This window comes from Pinus tabuliformis, chromosome 4_1 (assembly GCF_031772625.1).
Source record: "Pinus tabuliformis cultivar Carrire ecotype Pingquan chromosome 4_1, CPIR1, whole genome shotgun sequence".
Lineage (NCBI taxonomy): Eukaryota > Viridiplantae > Streptophyta > Pinopsida > Pinales > Pinaceae > Pinus > Pinus tabuliformis.
Window position 1 is genome coordinate 798789477 of NC_142303.1, and position 21706 is coordinate 798811182.

A 21706-nucleotide genomic window follows, 5' to 3' on the forward strand; every position below is an offset into this window, starting at 1 on the left:
TACCAAAACAACCCCGCACACTTCGTTTTCCTCTCCAAAATTCACCCACCGAGCTGAATACAAGTCGGCTTTGGCCTGCAATTCCCGGAAAAGAGCCCCAAAGTTGTCATTTTACCTATTTTTCTATAGAAAACCAAATTCCAAGTTGAAAAATCACAGAAAATTGAGCAATGGCAGCCCCTGTGGCCCTCAGTGTTACTCCCCTTAATGCTACTCATAAGGACTTGGAGTGGTTGTCCTTAGCTGATAGGGATTTTCAAATACAGGACTTAACTGGTGACAAAAACCACCTTCAAGCATTCTGTGAAATTAGAAACAGTCACCTAAATAAAACTGATCTCTATGGGATATGGGAATCCAATCTGCCCAGGTACTACCTTCCCTCTGTAAATATGTTCCCAGATGTAATCCGCCTGTGCTGTGCCAATTATGAACCTGAAAAAAGACTAGTTATGACTCCATCTAGAACTGTCCTCTTTCATATAACTCCTGAGTCCATAAATCAAATGCTACACTTCAAACCCACTCAGCCTCTGGCTCCTCTTTCCATGGGATATTTGCTGGAGCAGGGCTCCAAACTGTCCACTGCAGAAATAGGCCGGATCACCAAGTTATTCATAAGACCAAATTTCCAGCCCAGAGAGCCACCTCCCTTTCTACATGTCTGGTTCAATGAAACTGGAAGATTCATCATTGATATGATATCCTATATCATATGATTTAAGACAAGTGAGTTTGTTGATGAAACCATTTTATCTTTGTTTTCCATTTTTATTCCAGGACATCCTCCTTCTGTCAAATATGACTTTGCTGCCTTTATTGCCAATAATATTCATGACCAATTCTTGAATCTAGACAGAGAAGGAGTCTTTAAGTATACATCTTATATATATCATCTATTCTTATACTATCAAACAGACAGTTTTCAGGTTGCCATCAAAAAACTAGATTCTAAAGGAGAAAGGCGGTATGTGATCTTTTGGACCTCAGTGTTCCATGAAGTCCATAACTCTCCTTACACTTACTGTGAATTCATTGATTTATTTATACATCCGGTCTCCTCTCTACTGATGAGCACTCCTCTTCCTAGACTCTCTGATGATATGCAGAAAATTTTACAGCTCTCCAAAAGCTACAAAATAGGTGATTGGTACTTTTACCAGAATCACACTGAGATCAGGATATATGGTTGTGAGTTGTGCCCCTATAAACTGCCAAAATATGTGCCTATGAGACTGTTTGCTCTAGAATATTTTAGGCAATTTATCAATTCAGATTTGACTCACTTTTACGGTGCAAGGAAAAAGGCTCATCTGAAATTGAGAAACCAGTTAGGCCCTTTTGTTGTTAACAAAAAGGAAGCATGGCAAGATGCTGACAAGATATTGGGAGAAGAACTCAAATTAAAGAGAAGCTTTTGGTGGGTACCCTATGACCCAAATGGCTTTATTACTGAGAGAAAAGTAAAAAATAGGCTATTAGCCTATAATCATTGTAAGATCCCTGAAATAGAGAAATTTGCTAATAAAGATGAGTGGGTAGAGGGCACATTGATAGAAGAGCTTACTAAGGAAGAAAGAATGGAACAAGTTATGAAAAATCTAGAAAAGTCTCTTGACCTGGACTCTTTTGGACAGGTCTCCTTCAAACTGCCTCAGCATGCCGGACTGGGTACATTATCTGCTGGGACTTCACGACAACCTACCCAAGAAAGCATTACACCAGCTACAGGGACAACTAAAGGAAAAGAAGTGCTAGATATAGAGCAGCACATAATGACAGATCAGCCAGCATCATCAAAGGAACAGGGCCAGGGGCAAACTCCTCCTATCCAGACCAAAGCACCAAAGATACCGGCATTACAGACTCCTCTTAATGAGGAAAAGGGAAGGAAAAGGGATAGAGAAGAGGCCACACCTGTAAGTGGACTAGCAGAGTAGCCAGAAGCAAAAAGGCCAAGAGTGGATCCTCTAGCTGAAGAAGAAATTATTGAGGAAACCATAGAAAGCCTAGGAGGCGAAAGAGAAACCACCCCACAGACATCCCCGGTGATAGAGACATCTACTAGCTCTCATAGGTAGTGATTGGAGAAGCAGCATAGCATGGAAGTTTCCTCTACAAGGCCGCAAAGCAAACAAGGTTCTGATATCAAAAGAACATTCACGGACATCAAGGCCTAGAATGAGCCAGTAAGACTACAACTTTATGATCAGTTTCTCAAGATGACTCCCACCAAACATCAAAGACTAATGTCTACATATGACATTAAAGAAGGAAAGATGATCTTTAGTCACTTTAAGCCTAAACTGCAACAACCACAGTTAGCTGCTAATTATATTAGAACAAATCTGGAGGTCCTTGCCAAAGACATTCATCCTATGGACCAAATAGAGCTGCACAAGCAAACTGGTGAGATGGTTTACTCTACATTGGCAGACAAGGAAATGTTGGCTCACAAATTGCAGAACTCATTGAACAACACTTCGGCCCAATTAGATTTCGAGAAGGCATCTTCTTTAGCCAAGGAAAACAGGATAAAGTCATTGGAAGAAATTATCATTGAGTTGGGACATGATCCCAAAGATGCCAAGGGAATAAAATCATTGATAAAGAAAAAGGAGGAGGACATTGCTGCCCTCAGGAAACAACTGAAGCTGCCTATTACTATGCATCCACAAACTTCAGAGATTGTGCAGCAAAAAGAAGAGGAGGACTTGATGGACTTGGTGATGAGAATGAATCAAAAACTAAACGAGACAGAGCTGGCCTTGGAGAAAGAACTACAAGAAAAGCTGGGAGAACTGGCCTCTCAGCCACCTGAAATAGCTCCAACAGTCACAACTGCCCCTCCTAAAGTTACAACAGCAGTCCCTCCCACTGTTCCAGCATCAACAACAAGTACTTCTTCAGCAACAACATCAGCAGGCAACAATACTGCCATGACCACTGAGGAATTGATAAAGGCTATGGAGGATTTAAAACTCCAAGTATCAGAATTAAAAGAGGCTAAAGAGAAATTGGCCAAGTTGTAAATAAGTTATGTCAAATCTAAAATGATTGTGGTAGAAAATACAAGAGAGGTAAAGGCATTAGAGAATAAATTAAAGGCATTGGAAAAGGACATCTTTTTAGACAAGCCTCTGGGAGAAATCAGGGGAATTTTGTGGGCTAATGTCAGTGAATCAATTAGTAATGTATGGAGATATATTGAAATTATATATGAACAGATTGACTTGATAGCAGCAGCCCATATGGAAATTCAAAAGGCCAGAAATTTATTGGGACACAAGCCCGAACAGGCCAACAAGCTAATCCATTTTTTGAACAATAAAACAAAGGAAGAACTGGAAGCATTGGACATCAGAGATAGGACAAGCACCATCCTAAGAATCAAAAGAGTTCTGACCATGAGAACCCTGATGCAGAATTTGGAGAGAAAGAGCCAAGATATGCAAGTGGAGGTAAATTCTTTTTCAGAAAAAATTGCAGTCTTACAAGAAAGGGGCTTGCCAAGTCTGGTGGGAAACAATCAACGCCTGTTGAGACAAGCTGAGTACCAGCTCAGGTTGAATAGACATGCTGCTGATCAACAAAATGCATCATCATCAAGTACTCCAGCAGAGAAGACCCTTCCATCTGGCCAAACTCTTTACAGCAACTTGGAAAATTTGTTTTATATTGAGCATGCAGTACAACATCTTCTTACAGTCCAGCCTGACTTCTACAGGTACACAAATGCTGATGAGACCTTGATAAAGCTGCAAAGACATCAGTTGCCAAAAGTGTCATGGTGGCAACACATGTTGGAAATCTTGTAGGCGGGTTTCAAATTTTTGTTTTTCCCAGAAAACGACAGATATCATAAAGCAGATAAAAGGAATGGGTGAGCGTCTCGCGGGGCTGCGGTCTATTAAATCAAAGTTAAATGCCCCGAAAAAGCTAAGCCAACCTCGCAGAATATCAGCGCAAGATAGTTGCGTACCGGCTCACCGAGCTTAAAAGTTAATATATTTCACCAACTAGAGCGGCCATCACAACAACATTCACTTCTGCATTTATTTCTTCCCTGTTTCCAAGATCATTTATTTCTCTTTTGAGTAGGTAGAAGAAGTTATTACTAGATATTATCTCATTGGGATATTTTGTAAACATTTTTGTACAAATACCTCCCTAAGCGAAGTATTAGGGGTTGGTGATACATTTCTAGAACTGCGCTGTAACTCTGAAAACTCTTCTGAATAAAAGGTTGCTGGAATGCGTTGTTGCTGAACTCTCTGGTTATGAAATTCATGGCAGAGGACTATGTTGCAAAATTCTTGAATTATTTCATGGATCAATAAGTCTTTTTTAACTCATGTTTTATAGTTTCTGTGTTTTTATATATCATCTATGTTCATGATCTGAATAATAGGGAAAAAGAATAACCCATAACTTACTTAACTGTGCTTTGTGTTCAATCTCTATTATTATTTATGTTTTCTTCAGAATTAGCATAAGCAGGAATTCTTAACTGCTCTTGTTTCCCCTGGTTCTTACATCTTGAATATAGCTAAGGAATTCTTAACTGCTCCCTGGCAATATTCATCCACTTTCCCTCTGTCAGCATGATGAAGGATTCTTAGTTGCCCTTCACCCCCTGACCCCATCTCACCTTATTCCAGTTTAGAATTTGTTTCATGGTTGATTACCTTGCTCTGTAGTACCACCCTTTGCCAAAGAAATCGTATCCAACAATTCATCCTCATAGACTCCATTAGCCCAATGGACTGAACTTCTCAGATTCACACCCCTGTTCTATTGGAAATCATCATCCAAATCAAACAAACCCTTGTTCTTCATAACTAGCCTAATATACTTTAAAACAAAGCTAAATTTTAAAGAGAGAGCCCTCTCTGGATGCAGATTGGCTAGAATCCATGTTCGAAAGATTGGTCTGTGGTTACCTCGGTCGTATTCCCTTTTCGACAACTTTTGGGGAACAACCTGAGTCATAAGACGAAGCAAATGAAAACAATATAAAATCCCGAGTGTAATCCGGGCTGATTAGAACTGGAGCTGAAGAAAGAGCCAATTTGACTAAATTGAAATATTTTACAGCCTCTTCCGTCCACTTCACTTGGCTATCCTTCTTAAGCATGTTTGTAATCTCTCTTAGGTGTTCAGCAAGATTAGGTACAAAGCGGCGTAAAAAATTCATCTTACCATTAAAAGATTGAATCTCCTTCTTATTCCGGGGCAGATCAATTTGCTGAATCGCTTGTACACGTGCTGGATCAATACGAATGCCATCCTTTGAGATAATGTGCCCAAGTAGTTTGCCCTCATCCATGGAAAACAAGCTCTTCTTCGGATTCAGTGACACACCATATTTTTTGCACTTTTGAAAGACAATTTTCAGATGATACATGTGTTCTTCATCTGATTTGGAAAACACCGTCAGATCATCAAGGTACACAACCAAAAAGACATCCTTCTCATTTGCAAAAGCCAAGTCCATTTCCCGCTGAAATGTGGCACCCGCGTTCTTCAAACCAAAAGGCATTTTAGCGTAATGAAAAGTTCCCCATGGAGTGGTGAACGTTGTCTTGTCTCGGTCATCTTCATGGACAAAAATTTGGTTATATCTAGAATAACCATCGAGTAGTGACATACGAGATTCTCCAACTACTCGCTGAAGTATATGATCCATTTTGGGCAATGGATAGTTATCCTTCAATGACGCTTTATTGAGATTCCTAAAATCAATGCACAAGCGAATCTCACCTATTTTCTTTCGTACGGGCACCAAATTAGAGATCCAGTAAGAAACTCTGATGGGAACAATGATTCCTGATTTGTACAACCTGTTTATCTCCTTCTCAATTGATGGCAACAGTTTTGGATTTAGCCTTCTCAACTTCTATCTGAAAGGTTTCTGATTAGGCTTAATGGGTATAGTGTGCTGAATTATATTGGTATCATATGTCTTCAAGTCAGAATAATCCCAAGCAAACAAATCAGCAAAAGATGACAACAAATTGATATATTTGGCTTTCACGCTTGGTGGCAATGCTTTAGACAGTTTTACCATTTTTGGATTTGCAGCTGTTCCAATATTGACCTCTTCAACACCCTTCTTTGTTGGCTGCAACGTTGGTTTACGGGCTACATCATCTTGATCAAAGAGTTCTTCTAAAGGTATCAAGCCTTTAGGAATAATATTATCCTTAAGCTGCAACACTTCCATTTGATTGATCTGCACATCATCTTTACCATCATCATTTTCTACATCAATTGAGGTATCTTTGAACTTACCTTTGTTTTGCAGAAAATCATCAATCTCCTCATCATCTTGGAAAACTTGCCAATGTCTCTGATTGTTCAGGACAGTCGGACGATGCTTGACATGGATTTCGAATTTATTACTGGAGTTCATTGGAATCTTCAAACTACTTGTTGCCTTAGCAAGTGCATCAGCAATTCCATTTTGAATACGAGGCACACATGTCAAGGTATAATCTGAAAATAATTCCAGGATGTCTAGAACTGCATTCCGGTAAGCCCGCATCTGAGGATGTTTTGCTTGATATTCGCCCTTTACTTGCTTAATCACCAGCTCGGAGTCACCATATACTGCAATCCTCTTAGCATTCAGCTTTCTTAGAATTTTTAGGCCAGCAATCAAAGCCTTGTACTCAGCCTCATTGTTCGAACAATCAAATGCTAGCTTGTAAGAACATACCCGCACATTACTAGGGACTTTGTTCGGAGTAGACGAAGGACTGCGTACCCAAATACCAATTCCAGCACCATCATTTCCCACTGCACCATCGAAATCCATGGTCCAGAGACCATCTTCCTCTTCTTCTAAGTGCTGAAATTCTATCGGCTCTGTTTTTCCTGCTTGCTATCCATTTTCTTTAGCTGATTGCTCAACGGTAGTTTGCTGTTCTTGTCCTTCTTTCTTCAAAACTTCTCTGAAATTCTCTGTTATTTCTGGAATATTTTCTGCTTCAACTAACTGACTATCTATCTCATTGAAACTATCTAAATATAAACAAAAGACTCTAGATTGGTATGTACATAATTAATTGGATGATTAATCGGTTTCTCCTTGCTTGTAATCATGTATTTCATTTTTTGTTCCCGGTACAATTTTCTCATTTGGCCAAGCACAGGAATCGTTGCATAGGAGAAATTTAGTTGTAATCTCCCTTTTAATTTCGCTCCCCAAGACCTGGAAATAAGCATACCGAATCTGGGAGGAATATCTGCCACAACAATATCCATCAAAACATTCTTCGTTGGGATTTGCTCCAGACTTACAACCAAGTCTTTGATGAGCCCGATACATCTTAATTTGCTGGAATCAAATGAATAGAGATCATGGTATTTCCTAGTGATGTCCAAACCCAGCTTCTCCATGATAGCCTTTAGCATAAGATTGTGGGAAGCTCCGGAATCTAACATGGCATTATGTAACACAAAATCATGCAATCTAAAACTGATATAAAAAGGTGTCACATCATTATCTGGAGACTCACCATTCAATGCTGGCCCAAAAATCAATTCGGGTTGATCATCTTCGACATTCACCATATCAGACATTGGATCAAAATTCAAAATTTTAGAAACTTACCCTCTATAACTGTTGTTCCTCATTATTTCAGTCAAGGTAATGGATACCTTCAATTTAGAAATTTCATTCTCTAAACTAAAAGCTAAATTCTTTTCTGCCTCTTTGACTAGGACATCTTTCTTTTCCTTTTCTTTTGATACAATTGGTTGATTTGATTTTTCTGCTGATGGTGATTCGCTGATATTAAGATCAACTGCCTCTTCCTTTATTTTGTACAACAGGTGAATCATTATTTGATGCTGAAACTTCCTTCCTCTTTTGAATTGGGTTAACAAGCACATCTCTGTTTCTAAGTGAATATTTCGGCTGCTGAGCGGACAAAACATTCATATAACCTCTTTGATACTCATCTGATTCTTCTTCCAAAACTGTGTCATTTGCTAGAATGAAATCTGCATCTTTGTGTGCAGCTGAACTTTCTGCATACTCCTCATCTTCAGTAATATAAATAGGAAAATCATCAGGAGTAAAGAAGTGGTTTTCTTCCCCTATCACATTCCCTTCCTCATCTGACTCCGGTCCATGCACAAAATTTTGCTGTAGAGGTGGTTGTACTGGCTGCTGTGTTGTCTGATCTTGGGCTCGCTGCTCTCTCTGTTTTATTCTATATTGTGGCTGCTGCTGGCCACGGAAGTTAGGATTTCTAACTTGTGGCTCAGGTTTGTCAAGTTTCACCCTTTCAAACATCTGCTCTACCTTCCGGAGTAATTGATCTATCGAGGAAGACTCTTCTTTTATTGTGACCTTCTTTTCTGCTCTTGCTCTAGCCCTCTTGGTCAGATGATTTGCTTCAATGCTAACCGCGATCTTCTACATGTATTCCATTGTGGCCGACTCTCTCTCTCTTAGTTGATAAGCCATGTCAGCATCAAAACCATCCGAAAACTTCATCATTGCTAGCCCCACAGGTGGCCTTAGAGGATCAGGATTTGCATTATAAACGGAATTGAATCTAATACAATATTCTTGGACTGACTCACCAACGTTTCGCTTGATCTGATCATATTCAGCAAGAATTTGAAGAGGATTCTTTTCACTTCCCAGTAGTCTAAAAATTGTCTTTGTAGGTCGGCCAAGGTAGTGATAATTGCAGCCGACAAAGCTCTGAACCATTTCCTAACTTCACCCGCAAATGTTTGTACAAAGAGTCTCATTGTCACATTTTCTGCATCGATCTCATGAAGGTCACAGAAATCTGCCATTCTGTCCACATGTTGCTGAGCGGTAATGCTGTGAGGAGTGCCATCAAACAAAGGAATTTTTCTTTGATAATCTGCGGGCATATCATCCAAAACTTGAGGCAGCACAAGAGGTGCAAAATGAGCAGCCATCACTCTTGGTGGATTTGGTCTTGGGGATGTTGGAGGAGTGGGTGCGGCTGATGTGTGAGGCGTATGAGGAGGGGTGTGCGGAGGAGAAGCAATTTTGGATGTAGAAGGAGTAGATGGAGGTGAATTTGCAGCAGACTTTTGATATGTGACAATAGGCTGCACAGGGATTGTAGGAATGAAAGGCAGTTCAGTGGGAATCCTTGATCTAGATGGAGTTGCGGAAGCTGCAAGAGTTGCAGATGCAGTTTCTAGGAAATCAACGAGGTTTGAAGCCACAATTGAAGTTTGAAGCTGTGTCAAAATATAATCATCAATTGACCAGTTAGCCCTTTCAGTTTCTAGGTCTACAAGAAAATGTGGATTGGGGACAGTAGAGTCAACAACACTTTCGGATTTGGTCTCAAACAATGATATTTCAAACTGCTCATCAAAATCAAGCTCTTCAAGATACTCAAAAATCGCAGGACATGAATAGGATTTAAACACGGGAGTCACAAAGCTCTCTTGACGAAGAAGTCTTGGAATCAAATTGGGATTTTCGTAGACAGGAGGAGGATCTGGATCTGGATTAGCTCTGGTATATCTTCTTGAAGCCAGCGTGCTATTTTCAAAAGATCAAAAGGACATAAACAACTTACTCAGCCTATCAAATCCTAAACTTATCATCCGAAAGCTTAGAATTATCAGAAGTATTGGGGTGTTTGTAGGTTAAGCCTGTCGTTCATGAGACTAGACCGGACATTGACTGAAGTAGCTTTTATCTACTTGCGCTCATGCAAAGCAAAAGCGTTTCGAAGGCTACCTGGCTAATCTTCAGACTCTGTCTGTAGTTTATGCAACGAAGAAGACTAACAAACAAAGAATTTCTCCCCCAGTATGGTCGCCACTATGTTAGAGCCTAAATCTGCCTTAGGCTTAAGGAAGGCAAAATTCAGGATAAACACAAACCACGCTCAGCCTCGTAGCTAGCCCTACGAGGACAAGAGAGGGCTCTCTCCGGGTCAAAATCAGTAAAAATATGTGATAGGGACTGAGATGACTTAAAATGGGAACTGATTTTAGGCGAGTAAATAAATATGAAAGAGGTAATTTAATGAATGACTAAATTTTTAGGGCTGTATGGGACAAAAGACAACATGAGCTGGGAAATTGAATCAAAGACGCAGAGTATTTCATGAGGCAAGATAGGCAAGAGGTTTAGAAATCAAATTGAATTAACATGGAGTCGAAAGACTGTTGAGAGGTTGAAAAGGGCATAACCAATGAATCCTTTTCAAACAGAAGAAGACACACAGAGGATGAATGCTTTTCCAAGGCAGAGCAATAAACTGGATTCTACCTTTCTTACTTAAAAATATTCAACTGGGAATTATTATGAATGAACTGTAAAACATAACAAGATACACATGAAACAGAAAGAAGAACATATGCTAAACTCATGCCACATGAAACTCATGAATCAGAGTTGCATCATTTTATTAATTTCCTGGCCAAACTGTACAGCGAAGCACTGAGTTTTCTTCCACACCTCTCCTCGAACTCAGACCCCTTTACAAATGATTTTCAATACAATAAATAAACTCCACTATGAGAAAATGGATCGACCAAAAATAGGGGATGTTTCATCATTATTAACAAAAGATGAAAAGCCAACCATCTGTAAAAGGAGCAGTGTTACATTTTCTACTCGAATCTGTTGATGACCAATGAAGAGGTGAAATCTGTAGGTGTAAATCCCTTTGAATCACAATTGAAGACAAAAATAGGCCTCGTAGCTTATTTCTCTGCTATGGTTGATGTCTTCGTTTTAAACTTAGGCGTTTCGGTCTTTGACTGTTCGCTTTCCTTTTGCCGTTTGAATAAAAACCAAATATTTTTTTTAATAAAAATAGCTTTGAAGTAAAATTTCGCCTTTAATGAAGGGAAACAGAGTTTCACCAATTCCAGTTGTAATTTGTCCTTTAATACCGGGGAATTAAGCCAATATCAGGAATAATATTCCGTATTCTTTCTACAAGATTCAGATAAGCTTCTCGTGTATAACCTCGTCGCATTCTTTCAAGAACATCTGTACTCCCACTTTGTGCTGGTAAATGAATGCTTTTACAAATGTTCCATCGATATTGCATATGTTGGAAAAGCCTTGACTAAGAGCCCAACTGATCCCTGTAGGAAATGCACCATTCCCATCAAGGATAGAGATATCATTATAATTGTTCACATTCTAACCAAGAAGCATTACTTCTTTCACACCTTGCTCCCAAAGCTCTCCCACCTCTCTCACAATGGACTCTACTGGCCGTGACCTCTCTCTCCCTCGTGTAAAAGGTAAAATGTAGAATGAACACATATTGTTACAGCCACGCATTATGGAGACAAATGCTATAACAGAATCGCTAACAATTCTTACTGGACTGATATCAACATATGTTTCTTCAAGGGACAGAAGTGTATTAACTTCCTTTTGACCATAATTACAGCTTCTAGCAAGCGAGGCAAGTCCCTGTAAGCATCAGGCCCACAAACTACATCAACCATTTTGTCTAAATCAATTATTTTTTCTTTCAAGCGTTCTGCCATGCACCCCAGCACAACCACCTTCAGAGGCACAACTGACTTTGCTCGTCCCTTTTTAACATTGCTTTTCCACTCTCTCTTTAAAAACCATAAATAGTTGAGCCTCTGCCACACCTTTTGTTCAGCATTTTCTCGAATTGCACATGTGTTGATGAAGATGACTTCGACATTCTTTGGTGTATCTACAACCTCTGTATATCCAGCACTTTTCATGACTGCCAGGACAACTTCCATGTCATTGATATTCATTTTACATCCATATGTTTCATGGTAGATCCATGCTTTTAGTTAATTTTCAGCAGCCAAAGACCTATCAAATCCGTGCAAGTTCTGGGTGATTTGGAGCAAAGGTTAGCAGTTTCGGGCCTTTTAATTGTATGCACCGCACATCATACCCAATGCGCCGTGCCTCACCAGTGCGCCGCGCCCGTGTAAAATAACACTGCGTGTTTGCTCCCAATGCGCCGCACCTCCTACTCAGTGCGCCGCGCCGATGATTTACAACGATTTTTGTCCAATATCCTCACTTGTTCACAAAAATCGATTGGTGTTGCTTCCTCTTTGCTCTTGGCATGCAAATGAGCTTTACACATTTGGAGACATGATTTTTACATAAGCTTTTCAAATTAAATGTTGCCAAATAATGTTTTGCAAATGACCTTATTTCAAACTTTGCTTTTGGACCTTTTCACTTCTTTTCAGCCTTACAATGCACTAAATGACCGGAGCTTTTCTTGTTTTACAGGTGATGGATGGCATGGTGTTTGGCAAAGGATGACCAGAGTCTACATTTGAAGTACTTCATGGCGGAGGACTTTAAGAATACGTACTTATTACAAACAATTAATTTGGCAATTTCCTCTTCAAAACAAAGTTTTGAAGAGGAATCAACCTTGAGCATTATTGATGATGAAAATCTCGAAATGGAAACTTATTGAACCTTCCTTTGGCCTGCTGGCATAATTGGGCACTTTGAGGACTAAATCAACTAAATCCTAGACCTAAAAATCTTATAAAAACTCTTTGCTGACAAGAGGCCAAAACAGGACTATAAATGACCTTAAAATTGATTTGATGAACAGACCTGAGCCAACAGGATAAGGCATGAGGGGTAATGAGTGACAAGTCCCTTCCGTCAGATTATGGCATGCTCCTAGCGGAATGCAACTGAGTGAATCGAGCAAGACACCTAAAAATGAAATGCAAAAAGAGAAATGATCTCTGACGGAGGGATGTAAAGACCGACTCTAACAGACCCCATCCCAGTAGGCCCCCAACACAAAGGTCATGACTCACCCTTGAGTCACTCAGCTGGTGCAGTGATATTGCTACAAATATCCCCCAAATCCACTTGCACAAATGCTACCTCAGCGATGATTTGCGTAGTGGCCTACTTTACTTGTTTGACGAGTTGCTTCGTAGTTGGTCCTTCGTTGGACAGCTTGATCTTTTGCTGTGTGAGCTACAAGTTCGTCAACTTCTCTTGGATGTTGGTTGAGACTTGGTAGGATTCTTCCAACCAAGGACCCAACCTGGCCTTAATCAAGGCCTCTTTTCTCTAATTTGCTTCCACCTATGCGAGGAGATGCTTTCCCTCTTGTAACTTGGTGAGGTGCTGCGCTGTAGAAATTGAGTGCACCGTCGCACTAACCTCGTCATACTGTTGTTGGAGCTTGCGGATCTCTGTATTCAATTTTTGCAGGTTGGGGTCTTCCTACAGGATCGTCACAAACTCCATCACTTGTTCAAACAAGGTTGTGTAGTCAGCGACTGTGACATCCACATTAGCCCTCCCTTCCTTGATGGTGGCTCCGCGTTGTTCCCTGACCTCGGGCAGATTCAAAGGCTATGACTTGAGCTGTAGCTCTGTGATTTTCATGTTGAGTTCAAATTGAACTCTCGCAACTTCTACCTTCGCATCATGTACACCTGTAGCTAGTTTCCGGATCTTGGCCTTTGGTTGTGCGTCCTCAAGTATATGCAACTCCGACACTATTCTACACGCCTCTGCAACCGCGATCACTATTTGGGAGCTCAGTGCTTGGATAATATTCCTATATTTTAGGGCCTATGTCTTCTAGATGAACATTTGTTCATTTTTCACTCGGTACTCTCTTATTAAACTGAGAGCGCGCTACTCCCGAGCTCTCAGTTCCACTGTCACTCCTGCCTGCAGCGCATGAAGAGATTCGTTGGGGAGCGTTGCAATATTTAAGCCAATGTTCTTAAGGGTACTGATGATGATCTTGTCATCAACCGATTATGCGCTCAGGGGCCCCTCTGGCAGAGAAACTATTCTAAGGTCCACTATCCGTACCAGTTTGGCAGCATGACTTGTCCCCGGTGCCAGGCTCATCTGTGTGGTGCTCACTTGACCTGCGCCCACCTGTATTTTGTTAGTTTGGATCTACAGTTCGCCCAGATCCTTCTAGAAATTTCCTAGCGATTGCATGTACTGTTGCTCGATTTGCTGCAACAGTTTGGTTGTAGTGTCGCGCACTTTGTCATCGATCTCAGAGATATCACCCTCTGTCAGGGTGACAAGATTTGCTTGCGATTTCGCCGACTTCGTCTTCTTGTGGGAACCCTCCTGCTATTGTTCTCTGTGCTTCCTTAGCTGAAATGGGGTGCTCTGCCCCTCATTGCCGCCATTGACCTGCACAGACTGCTCCTCCTCCTCGGTTTCGAGTGAAGGAGATTTGTCGCTTTTCTCGGAGTCGCATTTTTCTTGTTCAACATATTCCTTTGTTGTGCGCTTCTTTTCCATTCGAGCCTTCTCTTTAGCTTCCTTCTTCCGCTACATAGCCAACTTTTGTGTCGCCAGTTTGGCTGTGTCCTTCCATTTCTTCTCAGCTGATTTCCTCGCGCCTTTGTTGGTACCTGCATCTAAGTCGGATGGGGAGTGCCAATTTGCCGGACAACACTTGATCACTTCATCTATGGCATCATCAGTGACCAAATACAAAAAATTGAACCACTTCTACTGTGGGTCCTTCCGCGCCTGAATGTAGATGCGGTGGAAATCTACCTTGAATGCAACATACGTGGACAACTACTCATACAAGGTTGGGGACAAACTTGGGCGTTGGTTGATGCCCATGCGAAAGCTCACTTCCATCAACACCCATAAAAGATTTGTTTCTGTGACCCGTGTGGGGTCCTTCGTTGCCCAGAGGGAGGCGAACTGCGCGGCCTCCACAATCCTTCCTTAAATACTTGTTAAACTACATGCCCTCCATGTAGTGTACAGCTAACGAGACCATAGGTGCTAGAACCTTTTCCACGCGACACTTCCTCATAACCTTTCCGGCCAATATTCACTGCGGGATCGTTGATGGAATAGTCGTGTGGCTTCTTGACAAGCTCAAACTTATTTTTCATCTTCTCTGCCAAGTCTCTTTCGCCTGCCTTTCCACCAAAATCCTTAGCCAGATTCAAACCCTCATGTGACAGGTGCGTGATCCCATGGATGAGCATATCCGTGATGGGTATAGGTGCGCCAAGCCATAAGCACCCATTGTGCACTAGAGTAAGTAGTTGCTGCACATAGATGGTGTTAATATTACTGCGGTGGTAGTGGGGCACCCATAACAGGTTTAACAACACAGAGTTCTCCACTTCGTAGATCCATTCAATTGCATCCGACTCAGTGACACCAGAATCTAGGTAATACATGCATTGCATATAATTTTCTATTGCGAGGCGAAGGATCCTCTAATGGTCAGCTAGGTCCTAATCTTCCATTTTTAACAGAGGGATCTACGCCAAACACGAACCTTCGAAGGTTATCTTCTTTAGCAATAGGGGTGTGTGAATGAGGAACTTGTTCGAGTCTGGGTCTTTGGGAACCTTTGCCTTCCCCATGCGCGAAGGGATATATTTAGGCAACTTGGTGATGGGCTCCGCTCCCTTAGCATCTATATCCTCAGTGCCATGCTCAACTTCCAAATCTACTACCTTCTCAGGCTGCTTGTCCTTCTTCTGCGTCTGGGCGGCAGTATGCTTCCTAGGCGACTCGCGCACTGGAACCGACCTCTTCTGCTTGTCTTTATTCCTCTTTTGGGTCTCTCACACAGGTGTAGGCTTTGGCCTAGGCGACCTTGGTGCCATAGGCACAAGAGCCAGGGCTTCCATGCTCACTACCTTTGGAACAATGCCTTCAGAGGTGACAATTCCTCCAGTGCTTGTAGTCTCGGTGGCACTGGGTCCTAACATGGTATCACAAATGAATTTTTGGGTTAACTAAGGAAAATTATTGAATGTAGGGCTTGCGACCAAATCTTCGAAGAACACACGACTCATAAGTGATAGACAACACAATTCAAAAACTCGAAGGATACAAAGTGTTGTCTGCTAGAATGACACGTGTAATTTATAGGAAAGTTTGAATTCAAATCTGACCGCTCCCCTCAAAATTCATCCATTATAGCTGATTTGGTGGCATATCTTCAAAGATTTTAGTGTTAAATACCGCCCGCCTGCTCCTCTTAACTGTCTCCTAGCTGTCAAATCATGAACAACGACTCTAACGGTCACTTTTTGGTTGTGCTGTGCGGTATCTCCCTTCATAGTGCAACTCCCTTCATGTAGCTTCTTATACTGTGACCTCACCCTTTTGCGTGCAGATCCCCTGCCGCGTAGTCCCCGAAACTGGGCAATGTATTTTATAGTCTTGTGCTCCCTTGCAGCTGCCTGGAGCACTAAGACTGTCCTGCCGTCATATAGTCATTGAACCAGATCTCCTGCATATGGCTTCAATCGGCTTCCATTCACCTTTCCCGAAAGGCTCTCTGTTCAGTTTTGCGAGTTGAAATGCACCCCCATCTGTGATCTTTTTGATGAAATATGGCCCCAACCAGTGCATCTAAGACTTTCCTGGAAACTTAACGAATTTACTATCATATAAAAATACCAAATCATTTACCTTGAAGGTGCGCAACTTAATGTGCCGATCCTGCCAAGCCTGTTCATGTTCCTTCTAAACTTGCTGATGGAATCCAACCAAGAATATGTCTTCTTCGAGGTCCATTAGCTGTGTGAGTCGATCTTCCAAGGCTCCACGGTCTTTCATCCTTGTGAAAGCTACTATGCGAAGACTAGGCATGATATATTCCATACGCATCACAACTTCTACGCCATAGACTAATCGAAAATGTGTATGACATGTTATCTTTTTGCAAGTAGTCATGTATGCTCACAGTACTGTCGGTATGCGCACGTCCCAATCATTCCACTACTCATTGCAAATCTTTGTCAGCATGTTTTCTAGGACCTTGTTAAAGGCTTCAACTATTCCATTAGCTTGAGGATGATACAGTGTGCTCTTCTGATGATAAACCTAAAATTCCTTAGTCAACACGTTGATGGTCTCATTCAGAAAATGCGTACCTCGATCTCTCATCAACACCTTAGGGCAGCCAAACCTAGTTAACACAAATTCAAACAAAAACTTCGATATCGCAACCCATGTACAATCCTTCATCGGCTATGCCTCTGCCCATTTGGTTAAATACTCTGTCGCGGTGATGATATAGCCTGCACCTATCTTCTTTCTAGGGGGCTGAATTGGTCCAACGAAGTCAATTGCCCATTTTTTAAATGGCTGCAATGATACTTGAGGATTCAATGCCATCTCATCCCTCTGCGATGGTTTGCCCGTTCGTTGACATGCATCGCATGCCCCGCAATATGCTTTTGAGTCTTTATGCAGCGTAGGCCTCCACAACCCTGCGCGAAAAATTTTCTGCGCTCTTGCCTTTCCTGCATAATGTCCTCCTGCAGATCCTCCATGAGCTTCAACGAGGATGCTATTTCATTCAAAATCAGGCACATACCGTTGGAGTATCTCATCTGCACCCATCTTATATAAATTTCTTGCAATTACTGAGAAATATGTCACACGTATTACTAACTATTTCTTTTTCTAACTGGTGTATCCTTCTGGAGCTATCCATGTAGTCAGAAAATGGATAATATCTACAAAATTATTATTCGCTACGCGCACCGCGAAGAGCTGCGCATCAGGCAACCCTTCCTCCAAATTAGTGGGCTCCTCTCCTGTTTCGATCCGTGATAGATGGTTAGGTCCTACATTCAACCTTCCTGGCTTCACAATTACTTCAAAGTCATATTCTTGAAATAACAACAACCATCTGAATATCTCCCCCCCCAACATAGGCTTATTGACTAGGTATTTCAAGGTGGAATGATCTGTGTAAATCTTGAAATGTCCGCCCAACAGATAATGCCTGAATTTTTGAAGCCTGTATAGCATAGCCAATCCTTCGCGCTATGTCATTGAGTAATTATTCTCAACCTTTGATAATTTCTTGCTCGCAAATTCTATAGGGTGATCCATCTCTCCTTCACCAGCCTATGTTAGCACTTCTCCCAATGCAATACATGAGGCATCAACGTGCACATGGGATTCCTTCTTCCAATCCAGGAAGACCAAGATTGGCGTGGTGACCATCTTTTCTTTCAATACATCTAGACTGTGCTGACATTCTTCATCCCAACAGAATGTAGCGTCCTTCTTCAGCAGTCTCTCCATGGGCGCGGTAATCTGAGCATAAGCCTTGATGAACTTTCTGTAATATCATGTATGTCTGAGCGTTGCGCGCAACTGTTTGAAAATTCTCGGGGCCTGCAAATTTACGATCACTGCGATCTTGGCAGGGTCCACCATCAACCCTTGCTTGCACACCACATGCCCCAACAAGATCCCAAAGGGGACGCAGAATAGACACTTCATCAGGTTCAACGCAATCTGGTATCTGCAACATGTATCCAGCATTAGGCGCAGACTCGTGACATGGCACTTTACTAAACTGAACACCGTCCAATCATCAAAATATACCTCCAAAAACTTGTGAATAATCTCCTTGAACACTGCAACGACTACGAGCGAGAATATCTCCGGTGCATTCTTGAGTCCAAACGACATTACAATATACTGAAAACAACCCCATTCTGTTGTGAAGGTTGTTTTGTTGCTGTCTTCTGGCATGATCTTAATCTGATGGTAACCCAAGAACTCATCAATGAACGAGTAGGCCTCCTTCCCTCCAACATTGTCCAATACCTCATCTGTAAATGGTGTTGGAAAAGGATCATGGACATAGGCATCGTTAAGCTTTCTTAGATCTACACAAATCCTTATTTCATCCTTCTGTTTCTTTTCTTGGACCACCATTGGGATCACCCAATTAGAATCCTCTACTGGATCTATGATGCCTACTTCCAGCATCTTATCCAACTCCAAGTGAACCTTTTCCTTATACTTAGGATTCAAGTGATACGACCTCTGCTTAACAAGCTTCGCGTCTGTTTTAAAGTGATTTTCATCATTCCCAAGTCTCCTATGATGCCCTTCAGGTCTGAATACTTTGTAGGAAAAAGATCATGGTACTCGCAGAGTAACTCAACAACTTTATCCACTATGGCATCATCCCAGTAATCTCCAATCTTCACAAATTTTGGCTCTGCTTCAATACCAATGTTTACTTGCTTAGTTTTCAATGGCGCGGTGATGTACAGATTCTCTATTTGTGGACCTTCCACTTCGCAATGGCCTTCTGCCTCTGGAATATTGATATTTCTTGGATCTTAATCCTCCCCCTCAGCGGTCATATTATAGCATTCCAACGCATGGTGCAGCTGGGTGCTCCAATATGGTTGAACCAACTCTAAAGGATCCTGCGGTATTCTGAAGATCACTGCCTTAACCTCCTGTAGAGCTTCATCAATGCTTTCGAACCCATCTTCAAAACTGAAGGTCATTAGGAATCCTTCCCTTAATATATCCCACTCCGCGGTGCCATGGTGGAGCTCCATTTCCAGGTACCAATTCATAGGGATTATATCCAAAGTGTGATAGAATAAATGCACCCACTTCGGCTGCGGCTCCATTCCATACACTTTAGTCCACTTTGCTAAATGATCACACGGATCATTCCTCCCATTATATTTCTCAGTTAATCTCACTTTAGGCTGACCAAATTACAACCTCATCATCCTCCTGTAATCTCGCCATTCATCAAAGCTGTCCTTGTGCATACCCCACCATCGTGCAAGCGTAGCGCCAAATCCAATGCTTGGAAGCGATGATCCTTAGGGAATTCTTGTTCAAAAGCATCCAAAAATTTATCTACACTAATTAAACCATCATAGTAGGGTAAATTTCTTACCTTCGATGACACACAATGCAACGATTTAGTCATCATGTTGTAGCATAGCATAGATACTTCATGCAACCTATTCTGCTAGTGCTCCAACTCTTCATCTGAATCCGAGGTATAGGAGCTTTCGCAGTCCCATGCAATCTGTCCATCAACTGTTGGATTAATCCAGTCTTGGTCTCACGCTGTAATGTTGTAGGTTTGATCCAAATCATCATCACTCTATTCATAGTCACGGACTAGTTCCGTATAGCACGGTCCCTCTGTAGGGTCTAATGGTACTACTACCCAGAGCGATTTCTTCTCAAACGACATTGTCCTCTTCTTCAAGTTGATCACTCCATTCATATCGATGACCCAGTAAATTACAAGGAGCGTGAGGTATGGATTGTTGTCGTCCAAATTTCTATTACTTCAAAATCAGCCAGCGTGCTCGCACCCGCTATATCTACGGTGACTCCATGTAGTCGTCCTATAGGGATGATCTTCTACTGGTTTTCCATTCTCAACTAGATCGGATACCACTATAGTGCAGGTCTTCTCATTCTCTCCCATGTCTATTTAGGCAAAACGTTCGTGTCAGACCCTAGGTCCAGAATGACCTGGTCCATCTCATACTCTCTTATCTACGTGGTGATCCTCATCTTGCGCGCTGTTCTGGCCTTATGATCACCAATATTTCAGACTACGCAATGCCCATCAAGAGAATTTTCCTTACCAACACACTTGTTTATCAATTCCTGTAGCCCTTTCACAGCCTTTCTATTCCGTAGTAGTTTCATACAAGTTTCCAAGAAGGTGGTAAGCACAAAGGGGTCAATGTCTGTGGGCGCATTGGTTTATGGTAGTTTGTCCTGACTCCCTAAGGTATAGGCCTCAACAAAGCTTTTCTTTGCCTCCATGAACGTTTCCTTCACGCGCTCTAGGTCAAATCCAACCTCCTTTTCTAGGGCCTCGTGGACCCATCCGTCCTCTTCAATATGTTTTCCTTTATCGTCACCAGTCGTGATTCCACTTCTCAGCACAATATTTACATTTGGATCCTCCTCACAGGGATCAACCTACGTCATATGTAAGTTCTGGGTAGGGTGCTGAGGCTGCGCCTTATTCTCATGCATCTTATTTATCAACACAGGGAATTATTGTATGGTGTGCTCAAACTGATTGTAGTATTGACATGATGAGCATGTTTGATTCTGACACTCCTGCACGTAGTGCCTTCGTGTCCCACAATTGTAACAAATGACCTGTCCATGACCTCTACCAGGTCCTCCTCCTCCGCGGCCTCGTCCTTTTCCTTGATACCCTCCATGCGATCCTCCCATGCCCCCATTTGGAGGCTGAGTTTATGCCTGCATTTAGTAGGTAGGTGTTCTTTCCATCATCAACTCATAGCTACGACAGATGCACTCATCGTGGCCCACCGATTTGCAGAAATTACAGAACAACTGTTGTGGTGTTTGGACGATTTTTTGCAGTAAGTGACAATTATCTGTTACATGTTTTCCAGCCACCTGACAAATAGCGCACCATAGTGCGGGCCTTGTACTTGGTCTTGCTGGAGCTTCTGGCCTCAGGGGAATTGGCCCTCCTTTGGTAATATAGTTCACAAATATGGGGCAATGATCCTCATCATGCCCTTGGTTCTTACACTTCAGGCACCAGACCTCCTCGTGCATCACTGGCTTAGTTTCCTTTTCCTTCTTTAAGCTCTGCAATTCCAAGCAGAGGTTCTGCAACTGTGAGTGAATTTGTTGGACTCCCAAAGTCGCATCTTGAATAGGTGTCTCATGCAACCTCATTGTGATTTCTAGGGCTTCTGCCTGAGTTCCTATCTTCTATTGTGACAAAGCGGTCCTTAGGTGAGGTAGAAGTAAGGCTATAAACCATTCACTGTGCTGACCATATATGAGCTGCATATTAGCTTCACAAATCTGACACTTCAACCTTTGATCTAATTCACAAGGTGTCTCATCGACCCTCATCATGATTTCTGTAAA

The 21706-nt window shown here is 41.9% G+C and overlaps 1 pseudogene; it reads right to left on the reverse strand.

Annotated features, from left to right (window-relative positions):
* Positions 1-10910: 10910 nt before the first annotated feature.
* On the reverse strand, positions 10911-18472 carry LOC149178616 (CDK5RAP1-like protein pseudogene; annotated as a pseudogene).
* Positions 18473-21706: the final 3234 nt, after the last annotated feature.